The sequence below is a fragment of the Macaca fascicularis genome, chromosome 8 (genome assembly GCF_037993035.2).
Source record: "Macaca fascicularis isolate 582-1 chromosome 8, T2T-MFA8v1.1".
Lineage (NCBI taxonomy): Eukaryota > Metazoa > Chordata > Mammalia > Primates > Cercopithecidae > Macaca > Macaca fascicularis.
The window spans coordinates 137,761,716-137,775,910 of NC_088382.1; the positions used below are offsets into that span (position 1 = coordinate 137,761,716).

General features: G+C 42.4%; 1 protein-coding gene across 1 annotated transcript in view; it reads left to right on the top strand.

Moving 5' to 3' along the window:
* The window catches only part of LOC107130694 (uncharacterized), a 309,505-nt gene that overhangs the window by 279,440 nt on the left and 15,870 nt on the right, over nt 1–14,195 (top strand). Inside the window, exons 12-14 of the mRNA XM_073999932.1 lie at nt 849–1,039; nt 4,479–4,626; nt 10,943–11,070. The gene's annotated coding sequence lies outside the window, so the exon portion shown is untranslated. The remainder of the gene's footprint in view (nt 1–848; nt 1,040–4,478; nt 4,627–10,942; nt 11,071–14,195) is intronic.

Below are 14,195 nucleotides of genomic sequence, written 5' to 3' on the forward strand. Positions count from 1 at the left end.
TGTCTTATTCAGTTAAACTCCAGTCATTTCCATAGAATAAAGTAAAAGGGAATATATATATTGAATGTGTAAGGCCCATATTCCCCCAGGAATGACATCACGGAAGGACAGCCTGACCCCCGCTGCTGTATCAGGCACGAGCACAGCGCAGACCAGTGCACACAGAGGTCAGGACAGGAGGTGCTCCTGGGTGTCATGATCTTGCTTTTTGTCCCTCATTGTCATGTTTCATTTCAACTGCACCATAATCACGCTGGGTGGGTAATGTAATAATCCCCATTTTATAGAGGAGAGAGCTGAGTCCTTAGGGCTCCTCACGGTTGCCATCCAGGAAGCCCCTGCTACATTCCAAGCTCAGAAGCTCCCCCACACTATCTCCTTGGATGCTCACATAATAGCTCTGCAGAGTCACTCCTCAAACCTGCTCTTCATGATGGGGAAACTGAGGCGCTGTGATTTGCCAAAGAGTCGTAGCCAGGAAGGATCAAGGCAGCATTCATACCTGGGTTCTCTGACTCTAAATCTGGCTGTGTTTTTTTCTTTTGAATTTTATTATAAATGCCTTCTTTGTTCATTGTCATTATCATCATCATGGATCTCTACCAGGCCCTTTACCCCCGGCCACTTGCCTCCTCTGTTACAAGAGGAAATGAGGAGACCAGTGTGGAATTTTTATTCCCATTCCCTTCCCTCCTCCATAGGCAGCCACTCCGGTGTGCTTGCTACAGGCCCTGCGTGAGGATCCTCCCTGTCTTGTTCTGATTGGGTATCTGTTTTTAATGTAGACAAATGGGATTCTGCTGTAGACCTCAATCTGGTTTTTTTGCTTACTCAACCCTCTTTTTCAGAGCCAGTCTTGGTGCTCTGTGTTCACCTGATTCATCTGAGGGACTGCATCTACCCTGCCCTTGCCATAGTTCCTGCCCTGTTTGCTTCTCCTGTTGCTGCTAGTGGACATTGCCTAGTTCTGTGATGAGCTCTTCACACCTGTGCCCATAGGGACTGTGGGAGAGTTTGTCTGATATGGACCGTGATGCGGGTGAGTCATAGCGCACGCTCACACTTAATTTCGCAAGTACTGCCAGATTGTGTTCCAGAATGACTGTACTAATTTACACTTCCACAGGCAGTGCTCAGGGGTTTCTGTTTCCCTCTCTCCTCGCCAGCACCTGGTATTGGCAGATGCATCAAAAAGGACGCATTTGACAGCTCAACCGCATCAGCGCACTTGATTGGCATCCCTGTGATGGCCCTTTCTGCTGCAGACATCACTTTGTCATAACAGCATTTTGAGCAGGCAAAAGCATCAGGCAGGGAAAAAGGGGCCTTTTTACTGTGACTCCCTGTCTTCTATCAGGGAAGAAAATTTTCCCCAGAAATCCCCAGTAGACTTCCCCTATGTCTCACTGACCAAACTGGGCCAGGTAAGCTCCCAGACAGTCCCTGACAGAGATAACAAGATTGTCATGGCTGTTTCAAGCCAGGGCCAGTTCTTCCCCCTGCCATGGACTTCGTTTGAGCACATTGCCATCGGCCTTATCCCCAAACAGAACTGGGAATATTTTAACAAAGAAGAAGAGAGCAGTGGCCGATCAGTAGCTTGGCAGCCAACAGAGTCTTCCATATCAGAGTTCTACATTTGCCGATTTTTGGCATGCACGCTGCCTCTTCTATACCGGGGATCTTCCCCCACATCTGTTGGATTTGCAGAGAATTTCAGAAGCAGTGAGTCACTCATACATGTCCATTGCTTTGGGGATTCGATCCGGCCAGCTCGTTTTGGAAACGGCAATTCTTTTTGCCAGGCACACATGAGACCCATTTCCGCGCCAGCTGCTCCAGCTGAGGTTCCCATGCAGGTTCTGCGTGAGAGAAATCAATAGAAAGATTCAAAGGGCAGAGCACCGAAGTCCCTGCCCTGCACCATGATGTCAAAGCAGAATGCCTGCTGAGGACAGGTGGGGATGAAACCTGTCAGAGAGAACCACTTCTGCAAGCAGCAACTTCCCCTTCTTATCAGCCACGTGGATGCCATAGTAACCTTGTCTTTCTGGCTAGCTCAAGAAATTAATTTTTAGGATGGGTGCAACAGGTCATGCCTGTAATCCAGAAATTTTGGAGGCTGAAGCGGGAGGATCACTTGAGGCCAGAAGATTAATACCACCCTGGGCAACTAAGGCAACTCCCATCTCTATAAAAGTCAAAATAATAATAATAATTAAAAAAAACAGATTTGGTGGCACATGCCTGTGGTCCCAGCTAGTTAGGAGGCTGAGGTGGGAAGATCGCTTGAGCCCAGGAGGTCAAGGCTATAGTGAGCTATGATCATGCCATTGCTCTCCAGCCTGACAGACAGATTTGAGACTCTGTCTAATAAATAAATAAATAAATAAATAAATAAAAACAAAAGAAATGGAAACCTTGTAGTTATAATTTGTTGAGCACTTATCTTTGCCAGGTGGCCTGGGAAGCGTTTTATTTCCACGATCTCATAGACATCTCTTGGCAGCCCTCTGAGAGCACTGATGTTGCTCCATCACAGGCTCCTATAGAATCCTGGTTCTGACGATTAGCAGCCATGTGGCCTTGGGAAAGTCACTTGATTTTTTGTAGCTTGGCTTTCTCATTTCTACATGAAGAATGATAATAGTATATTGCACCTGCTCACATAGTTAATACACATAAAGTGCCTAGAATGGCACTTGATACTTATTAGCTATTATTGTTGCCATTTTTTAAAATGAAGAAACTGAGAGGTTCAGAGGGGTCCATTTACCAAAAGTTAGTTATAAGTAGCAGGGCCATGATTTGAATCCAAAAGTTTCTGGCTCCGAAGCTGGACTTTTTTATCCAAGGGAACATTACCGTTACTCCCCTCATCAGTAGAATCAATTTTCAGGTGAAGACTCAGTGACAAAGACCACAAAGACATAGTGTAATTCTTCTAACACGTGACTGGATCATTTCTGGAAGGTGGCTGGGGACATGGATACTGGGCCATAGAACAGGCGTGCATGGGATGGAAAACACAGCGCTCAATTCCTAATTTGGCCACTCAACCTTGCAAAGCCTCCACCTCCCTGTTTTTAAAATCAAGTTTTCATTATAGTTCCTCCCAGTAAGGATTTTAAAAGTGCCTTATAAGCTGAGCATCGCCAGGGCTCCTTATTCCAAAATTAGGATTTTATATGTCACTTTATATTTTGTGTCTCATTCTCAATTTCCACTTACACTGACAGAAAGTCTAAGAGTCATTTCCCCCCAACTCCATTTTAGTCACCGCGAGGCTCAGGAAACTAGAATTTCAGAATCTTCTGGAAGAGATGTTTCCTTTCTTAACCAAGGGAAATGGGCTGGAGGCAGGCACCGCTGGGGTTTTTAGAAGGTTGGTTAACCACAGTGCCTAGCGGTTTAGGGAAAAATAAATCAGGTAGCTTTCTGTAGCATGAGACATTCCCTTACCACATTTGTCCACTTGAGCACTTTTATTTTATTTTTATTTTTATTATTTTTATTTTTTTGACAGACTCTCACTGTTGCCCAGGTTGGAGTACAGTGGTGCGATCTCGACTCACTGAAACCTCCACCTCCTGGGTTCCAGCAATTCTCCTGCCTCAGCCTCCTAAGTAGCTGGGATTACAGTTGTACACCATCATGCCTAGCTAATTTTTGTATTTTTAGTACAGACGGGGTTTCAGCATGTTGGCCAGGCTGGTCTCGAATTCCTGACCTCAAGTGATCCACCCACCTCGGCCTCCCAAAGTGCTGGATTACAGGTGTGAACCACCGCACCCGGCCCACCTGAGCATTTTTAGATGTAGACTTGGTGATGAGTCTGAGGGGCCACATGTTCGGTCTGAATGGGGATCGCAAGCTCAATGATGTGGCTTTAAGCAAAAAGGGTAGCTTCAAGGTCTAGATTTCCTTGAGAGAACGTTTTAACCTAAACCCACATAACTAGTAACTCGGAGATCTTTTAATTTTGTTGTTTTTAAATTTAATTGACCCCATTCTCCCTCCTTTTCTCCCTCCATCCCTTCATTCCTCCCTCCCTTCCTTTGGACACAGGTCACCTGGTATAGAATCTCACACCTGGGAGATGGAGCCAGCCAGTGAGGCTCAAATTTGAACCACACACAAATCTCCAGGGGTACTTGTTAAATACAGATTTTTGACCAATTTTTTGGTGTGGGTCTACTCTAGTAATGAGCTCTCAGGCAGTACTGATGCCGCTGGTCCACGCATCAACCCATTTCAACTCGTGAGGAAGGGTCTAGTACCCTCCCTAGTCCTTCTCATGCACCAACCCATTTCAACTGGTGAGGAAGGGTCTGGTCCCCTCCCTAGCCCTCCGCACACAGGCAGTTGCAGATACTGTCTAGAATACCAGATTGTTTGTGCACACATTTGACCTTCCTGACCATCCTGGGGGGTGTGAGAATACCAATTTTTTTTTTCTTTTTCTTTTTCTTTTTAAGATGAGAAAACTGCTACTCAGAGATGCTGAACATAACATGGCACAGCTGATAAGTAGCAAAGATGAAAGTCCAGGTGCAGAGAAGTTCCGAGAATGTGGCCCTCCTGGGATGGAAGGTGTCCTTGTGCTAGTCATGAGCGAGACAGAAAGCAAGTGCCATTTTCTCTTCTCTTCCCCTGTTTATCTCTGAGATCTTCACTTGGCTGCTTCTTTTCAGAAAACAGTGACGCACCGGACTCAGGTGATAGCCCCAGCAGTAACATTGATGCAGAGAAAATTGAATACTTTTCCAAGAGACCAGAAGACACATGAAGCTAGAAAAAGGAGCCCAGAAAACTGCCACATTGTACCCATATAGAAAAGCATATCCTAGCCGGGCGCAGTGGCTCACACCTGTAATCCCAGCACTTTGGGAGGCCAAAGTGGGCGGATCACAAGGTCAGGAATTCGAGACCAGCCTGGCCAATCTGGTGAAACCCCGTCTCTACTAAAAATAAAAAAATTTAAAAAAGAATTAGCTGGATGTGGTGGTGGCATGCCTGTAATCCCAGCTACTCGGGAGGCTGAGAGAGGAGAATTGCTTGAACCCGGAAGGCGGAGGTTGCAGTGAGCCGAGATCGTGCCACGGCACTCCAGCCTGGGTGATAGAGCGAGACTGTCTCCAAAAAAAAAAAAAAGCCTATCCCCCTCTTCCTTTCCTGCTCATTTCTCCCATAACACATAATGCTTTTTCTAGTGATTTGGTCACTGCTTAACTATCTTCACTTAATGTGGTTTTGACAGAATAGTTGGTTGGGAAATTTTATTTTCAATTAAAATAACTTGTTGAACTGCCTTGGTTTTGAAAGGATTGCATTAGGATGGCTAATTATATAGCAGTTGCTACATGGAGATATTTGCACTCAATTTCAGCTCTTAGGTAATTCAAATCAAATGCTTGAGATTTTCCTCGCTGGAGCTGTGTGCAACCATCTTCCTCTCACACTGCAGGCTTCCCATGAGTTATTTTTAGAAACCCAAATTTAAGCAGCAATTTTGGCAGAGCCATTTCTAGTCTAGTGGAGTAAACCATATGCACTGATAAATGCAGCCAAAGAGTCAGTTTCTTTAAAAAGCAACAAAACCATCTCTCTCCGTTCATGGGGGTTAAATGTTTACAAACTGCAAACTATCCGCTGTACTATTATATTCATTTGTGAACTCTAGCTGAAATGAGGGATCATGGATATTACTTTAAAATTACAAAAGATGCGTCCTTCTGCAAACTGTTGTCCTAATACTCATTTTTTTCCAAGATGGCAGGTCTTGGCAGAATTGACTGGGGACTCTGTTTTTGGCCTTTGAATTTCCTGTGAAACATGGAGATCCCTTTCTTTATTTTCCTACTCTGCTCTGACTTCTTCATTCACCAGAGCACTTGTAATACATCTCATCATGCTTATAAGCAGGAAACCTCCTCCTTCTATGTTAGAACATATTCTTTTGGGCAGGGGCTGGATTTTTTTTACCTTCTTTCATGCCTGGCACATAATAGATGCTCAAATAGTGAGGGAATAGATAGATGAATCATTAAAATTATATTTCTATTTTCTCCTTTTTAAAAACAAATTAAACTTTTATTACATAAATATTAAATGATTGCATTCATTTCATAAAAATTAAAAACTTTCCACGTAAGGCCAAAGTCCTTTTAGCTCACCCGTCCTCAATCCTTGTCTCCTCATTAGTTCTGTGTAGGTCACATTTCTTGTCTTTTATAGCACATTCTTGCAGACTAATTCATTTAAGTGTACACGCATACACATATACACACTGAGTACTGTTGTGTACACCTCTAGTAGAGTATTTTGCAGTTTACCCCTTTTCACTCAGCAATATATTGAGGAGTGCTATCCATGGTAGCCACTCTGTTCTTTTTAACTGCTACATTGTTTTATTGCATCATGTGGATGTAACCACCTTTTATTTGGACCCAATACACAAATTATTTATCTGTTTTCCCATTCATTATACTTCCAGATCCCTTCTCACGTGTAAGTTGACAGACCCAGCCAGGTTCACTGGTATCTTTTCATAGCTACAACTCATTTTATCAAAATGAGCCACTTGCCTTAGAAATTATATCAAACTAGTAGACAGATTGTGTAAAATTCGAAGGGTTGCCAGAGGGACCAGAGCTTCCTTTGTCCTCACAGTCTAGAGAAGTGCCCTGTGCTCTGGGAACCCCACAGGGTTGGATGATGAGGGATGTTCACCACCGCTTACTCTGTGTTGTGACACAGTGATCTGGTGTCTGCTCTGCCCAAAGCCAGCTGGGTTTCCTTGAGCAGATCATTTCTTCTCCCAGGATGTTACTTCTCTTATCTGCACAATGGACTCAGTGCGCAGCCTGAAGCTCTTAGACTGAATAACTGGGTCTACACACTGCCACCAGGATTGACATAAAGAATGTCCTGTTAGCTCACCCTTCACTACATGTTGGGGTGGGGAAAGGTAATTCCTGATAAAGCTCCAAGCTCCAGCCCAGAGCTCTGAGCTGAGAATGTCTCAAAGAGTCCATTAGTGGCAAGGAATGTATTGTCTTTAGATTTTCCTCCTCTTTCCTACTATTTTGCCATCCAGTTAAAATGAATATATATATTTTTCTTTTGCTTAGGTGTGTCTCTGTTCTAAGTAAGGTGGTATGATGATGGGAAAAAAGGTTGTGGTTCCCTGACTTCTACTTCCAAACTTGTTTAATTCTACCTGTGTGTTCTTAGGCAAGTCACTTACCTTCTCTGGGCTTCCGTCTATTGACACCACAATTCCAAAGGAGCCAGGTATTCACTAAAATGACACTGAAAAGTTGAAAACCACACTCACTTATGAGTGTTTCATTTGGCATTTGTGAGCCTTGTCACCTGCAAATAGGCCATCTCATGAATTGATGAGGCATCCTCAGAGACCAACAGAGCCCATGAAATCTTGTTTCACAGGAGAATTTGCAGCTGTCCTGGCCCTTGGTGACACATGCTAAGCCCTTCAGGGGCTTCTGAGAGAGGCCCAGAGAAGGTGCTGAGCTACCATGATTCACAGGTGAAATTTTCTCACCTAGGCCCTGAGGCTTTGCGGTGGATCCACGGCAAAGGGTATTCCCCTGCTTTGAGGCTCAGGACCACAGAGGTCACAGGATCTGATTCAGATGCCAGCGGGTTTCCCTAGGGGGCCCAATCAGGCTTTCCATGTAGTGCAAGAGTTATGGTTCCCTGCTGGGTGTTTCACACGGGTCAGCCGACTCAATGCGGTTCTGAAGGTGAAAGGTCAGTGTAAGTGGGTGTGAAGCCACGTGGGAGGCATAGCCCAGCTAAGTGTCTGGGGTTTTGGTTCCCCTAGTCCCAGAACTTTGTTTTTTGCCCCTACTGTGAGTTTCTGTTCCTGAACACCCCTTTAGTTAAGTGTTCCCTGGTTGAGCAGGTTTCTACCAAAGGAGACCAAAGACTGTGGTGCTTTTCTGCTGCTGAGCTTGCTGGGGTAGGTGACTAACCCTCTCCTAGCCTCTGCTTTCTAACCTGCTCGGGCTTCAGGGGGTGAAATGAGACTCTACAATAGGTGCTCAATCCACATTTCTTTTATTTCCCTTTTCCTGTTTCATATGGAAAAAATAACCCATAATTTTATAAGCACTGAATCTGTAATGGAGCTTCCAAAAACCCACGCTGGGCATTTTTTCACATTAACTAAGATAAACCAAAAAGGCAGTACCACGAATAGAGAAAATGTCATTAGGAAGGTGTACATGATACATGAGTTTTTTACATAAAAGGAATGGTGATCGTTTCCATGTATCAAACCTCTCTGACTGCAAAGTTTTCAGCAGCTGCCTTCCTCATTTTAATAAAATGCTGGTAGATCTGGTTTGCATTTTGGTAGATAAATGCAGAACAAGTCGCATTGACGTTCCCTGCGTTTATCATCCTCCCAGCCACCAATACCATTTTCATTCTCAAAGCCCGGAAACTTTAAGAAATGAATCAGCCTGGCCTATGATTCACAGATACTTGATCTGAAATGCTTGGTGGTGTGGGGTTGGTGGATGGGGTAGAGACAAAAATAAATTTCCTGACCCCAAAAGTCAGTTCAAGTGAACTAGAATGAGCAGAGAGGGGTCGTGGGGATGGTTCCCGCCCTCCAGGAGCTGCACTTCCAAGTCTGACTTAGGGTGATCACACGTCCAGGGTTGCTGGTGGAGCTTCAGTTTACGCCTGTGGTCCTAGTCTCTTAAACGGTTAGCGTGCCTGTCCATGATTAGGAATGTCCCAGGTTGGGAAGAGGTAGGATTCTGAGGAGAGTAGAGTGGTAGTTCTTAAAGGCCAGAGATAACATTTAATCATGTGTATCTTCAGTGCCTAGCCTCTTGTAAGGAATTAATAAATAAATGCTTGCTGAGTAGGCGAGTGAGTAAGTAGTTTCTTAACCTCCCATCCTTGTTCTCTAAATGTCTATTTCTCATTTTTCTTTGCATGTTTGAAGCACCTAGTGACTCTACTGGGTTCTCAATAAGTATATTTTGAATAAGCCAGTGGTTCAGAGGTCAGTTTCTTACTTGCTTGTAAGCAACCCCATGCTATCTAGCTCTGGGCTTTGAGTGGGTTAGCCCAGGTTAGTTAGAACTTAGTACTAAGAACAATGGCTTCCACGTAGTGAGTTCCTAAGAAATGGTCACGGAGGAGGTGGACGTGCTGCTATTGTTATTAGCCATCTGGCTTTACTACCGGTTTTTGTCTTTTTTCCCCTAACTGTAGGATTCGTAGACTATATATATATATATTTGAGACCTCATATGTATTTTTAGAAGATAAATCAAACATATTATAAGAAATTGAAAAAATGAATAAAATAGTTATCCTAATTTCATGACCCTGGTAACATACTATCAATTGTCATTACCAATGTGCTATACCCCATTTGTGTCCATTTATACAAGTGTTGACAGGGTCTCACTTTGTTGCGTAGGCTGCAGTGCAGCGGCGCAAACATGGCTCACTGCAGCCTCGTCGACGTCCTGGGCTCAAGCAATTCTCCCACTTCAGCACCCCCCGAGTAGTTGGGACTAGAGGCACCGGTCACCAAGCTTGGCTAATTAGGGTTTTTTGTTTTTGTTTGTTTTGGGGATATTTTATTTTCTTTTTTTCTTTTTTTTACATGTTATCTTAAGGTGATTTCCAATTTTTTTTTCTATTTGCATTTTTCCACAAGCATTGTCCACGTTATTCCATAACCTTTTCAACTACCATTTTGAAATTTGCTTTTATCTATGTGGTTGTTTGTGATGAACTACAGGTTGCTGACTTTCTTCCCCTTCTGTAAATAAAGTTTTCCTCCTACTATGTCCTGTATTTCAAGAAGATCTCAGCAGTGGAATCATTCGATCAAAGGATATGACTGTTGCTCAGCTCTCTGTGTGCATGTAAATTAATAGGCTGTTTATTTGAGCAGTTGTAGGCTTACAAAAATATTGAGTCAAAAGTATAGAGTTCCCATATATTCTCCTCTTCTCCCTCCATATCCCCTATTGTTCGAATCTTGAATTAATATGGTACATTTGTTACAATTTATGAACCAATATTGATACACTAAGAGTTACTGGAGTCCATAGTTTACATTGGGCTTCACTCTTCATGTTGTATAGTTCTGTGGGTTTTGATAAATGCATAGTGTTATGTACCTACCATTATAATATCATACAAAGTAGTTTCACTGTCCTAAAATTCCCCTGTGCCTCCCCTATCTCTCCTCATTACTCTCTCTCTCCCCCTAACCCCTGTCAACCCACTAATCTCCACAGTTTTGTCTTTTTCAGAATCACACAGTTGGAATCACATAGGATGCGGCCTTTTCTTTTTCTTTTTTTTTTTTTTTTTTTTGTTGAGGCAGACTCTCGCTCTGTCGCCCAGACTGGAGTGCAATGGTGCGATCTTGGCTCACTGCAAGCTCCGCCTCCTGGGTTCAAACAATTCTCCTGCCTCAGCCTCCAAGTAGCTGGGACTACAGGCGCCCGCCACCATGCCTGGCTAATTTTTTGTATTTTTAGTAGAGACAGGGTTTCACCATGGTAGCCAGGATGGTCTCGATCTCCTGACCTCACGATCCGCCCGCCTTGGCCTCCCAAGGACGTGGCCTTTTCAGACTGATTCTTTCAGTTAGTAATATGCATTTAAGGTCCCTCCATGTCTTTTCATAGCTTAACACCTAATTCTTTTTTAGTGCTGAATAATATTTCTTTGTCTGGATGTACCACAGTTTCTTTACCCTGTCACCTACTGAAAGGCCTCTTGGTTGCTCCCAGGTTTTTGGCAATTATGCATAAAGCTGCTATAAACATTTGTGTGTAGGTTTCTGTGTGGATGTAAGTGTTCAACTTATTTGGGTAAATATCAAGGCATTCTGTTGCTAGATCTTACGGTAAGAATATGTTTTGTTTTGTAGGAAACTGCCAAATTGTCTTCCAAAGTGGCTACATCATTTTGCAATCCCACCAACAATGAGAGTCCCTGTTGCTGCAAATCCTCCACCAGAATTTGGTATTCATGTTTTGGATTTCAGCATTCTAATAGGTGTGTAGCCATATCTAATTGTTGTTTCAATTTGCATTTCCCTGATGACATATGTTTATTTGCCATCTGTACGCCTTCTTTGATGAGATGCCTGCTCAGGTCTTTTGCTTATGTTTTAATTGAGTTGCTCATTTCCCTATTCTTGAGTTTTAAGAGTTCTTTGTACACTTCGTATAACATTCCTTTAAGTGACATGTCTTGTGCAAATATTTTCTCCCAGGCAATGGCTTGTCTTTTCATTCTCTTTATAGTGTCTTTGCATATCAGAAATTTTTAATTTTAATGGAGTCCAACTCATCAATTAGTTTTTTCATAGATTGTGCCTTTGGTGTTGTATCTAAAAAGTTATTGCCATACTCAAGGTTATCTAGGATGCTCTCCTTTGTTATCTTCTGAGAGTTTTATCATTTTTAATTTACTTTTAGTTCTATGATGCATGTTGAGGTAATTTTTGTGAAGGGTTTAAGATCTATGTTTAGATTCGTTTTTTGCAAATGAACGTCCATGTTTCAGCACCATTTGTTGAAAAAAAAATATCTTTCCTCCATTGTAGTCTCTTTGCTCCTTTGTCAAAGGTCAATTGACTATATGTATGTGGGTCTGTTTCCAGGTTCTACGTTCTGTTCCATTGATCTGCTTGTTTATTCTTTTGCCAATACCACGCCATCTTGATGACCGTAGCTTTATAGGAAGTACTGGAGTTGAGTAGTGTCAGTCCTCCAGCTTGTGTGTTCTTTTCCTGCAGTATTGTGTCAGCTATTCTGGGTCTTCTGCCTCGCTATAAAAGAATCAGCTTGTAGATATCTACAAAATAACTTGCTGGGATTTTGACATACCACAGATTTTTTATCTATTCACTTACTGAAGGACATCTTAGTTGCTTCCAATTTTTGTCAACTACAAATAAAGGTGCTGCAGACATTGGTACATAGGTTTTTGTGGGAACAGGAACCCTACTCATTTGGGTAGACACCAAAGAGCACAATTATTGGATCACACGGTAAGACTATGTTTAGCTCCTAGGAAACTGCCATAGCTATGTTTTTTGTATTTATTCAGAGATTTTTTTGTTACAATGTCACTAACATGATTAACCCGCAGAATAGCAGAATAAATCTTTGGGTCAGGGGTTATTAGCCTTGCCTTCTGGCTAATGTTATTAAATGTTATTGCTGAAAGAAACACTGAAGGTTCCTAAGCCTCTAAACTTTCTGAGTGTGAGATCCACATCCCCTATCACTGCTCCTCTGTGGCTTCCATGGCACTGTGAGTATAATAGTTGCTCAATTAGTGTCCACTACACACTGAATACCAATAATGGAAAAACCACTTCACCATACAGATGAAAACGCAAAGGTCGCAAAACGAAAAATGAGATACTTCTGACCAAACAGCATTTTACTAGTAACAGAACCAAGACTAAAACTAAACTATTGTGCCTTGTAGATCTGCAGACCTGTATTTTGAAGCATCAATCCTTGATTCATGACATTCAAGCAAGACAAGCTGGAGGATTCTTAAATCTGTAGTTAGTATTGTATGGAACACCTCCCCTCACTTTCAGGCCTACCCACTACTGACTGCCATTACCAGATTGCCCAAAGACACCCAAAATGGTATTCTAATCTGAGTACAAGGCCACTGTAGCTACAAAGTCTAGTAGGGTAACGAGTAATAATAGCAGTGACAACAATAATAAAAATAGCCAAGAATTATTCATTGCTTAGTATTGTCAGGGTCTTTGCATATATTATTTCATTTTACATTCACAGCTGCCCCTTGGTTCACATCATTACTAGCCACAATTTAGAGATAAGTAGATTGAGCTTTAGGGAGGTTAAGTAACTTGTTCGGGGTGCTACAACTTTCACTTAAAGCCAAATGTGTGTCCATCCGTTCTCGACTCCACTTAGCAATGTACTACTTTACATTTAAAATAATGAGATTTAGAGCTAGATGGGCCTGCATTAGTATTCTGGAGCTGCCACATTGTAAGTCATGCGATCTTAACCTTGTGCCTTCTAGTTGCAATGTTCCCATCATGGGGTACTAACACCCATGGCAAATGCTGTCTCTTGTTACCTCAAAACCATTGCCTCCCACTGTACAGAACGTCAATATGTTCAAAGGGTTGGCAGGAGGCCTCAGGTCTCAGGGAAGTCAGACTCTTATCCCAACCTGGTGAGATGAATCATGACTGGTTTAAACTAGATATGGTAATGGCAGGCAAGTTACCCAGTCTTGTTAGGAACAGTATGCTGAGGAGGGAGTCTCTTTCTAAAGAAAAAGGCAAAGCCCATTGCAAAGGAAGCTTATTACTCTTTTCCTTTCTTCCTCCCTGGATCTTGTATGTGATACCTGGATGTGCAGCAGCCATCTTGTAATTATGAGGTGACAAGTCAATAGACTGAGATAATGGAGCAGCAAAGATAGAAAAGGTCTGGATTTTTTATAGCATTGTTGAACCGTTCCATCAGCTTAAGACAGATGGCTATCTTCAGACTTCTTGTTATGTACAACATGTCCTATTGTTTAAGTCACTCTAATTCGGATTGTCTCTTATTTACAGCTGAAATTATTTCTAATAGATAGATTTCCAACAAAGCACAGTGTAGAGCAGCTTAACATGTTACCTACGTGCCAAAGTTCCAGAGCAAGAATTCCTGGGTTCTAATCTTGACTCTGTGACGTGACTTTAGACAAGTCACTTAGCTTCTCTGTGACTCACTTTTCTCATGTATAAAATGCTCAGTAACTGTGTATTGACTGTTAAATAAAGGATAACAGTAATACTGAATTCATATGATTGTTAGGATCATTAAATGCCCAAACATTTTATAAAATGATTAGAACATTGCTTGACACATTGTAATTGGCTGCAGATGTGCTTGTCAAAGTAAAATTAAAAGAAAAGTAGTCACTATTATAAGGCTTGGGTTTGCATCTTGATCCCATCGTTGGGCCACTTGTGGTATTTAAGCACCACCTTGACCCTTTTACTACTGAGGCTCATGGAGCATGAAACTCCCCCTAAAATCTGTCTCAAAGCAGACACAATGGTGGTTTCTTTTTGACAAAAAAAGGCTCCTTAGAGAACGCTGGCTTGCAAAGGAGGGGCTGTGACC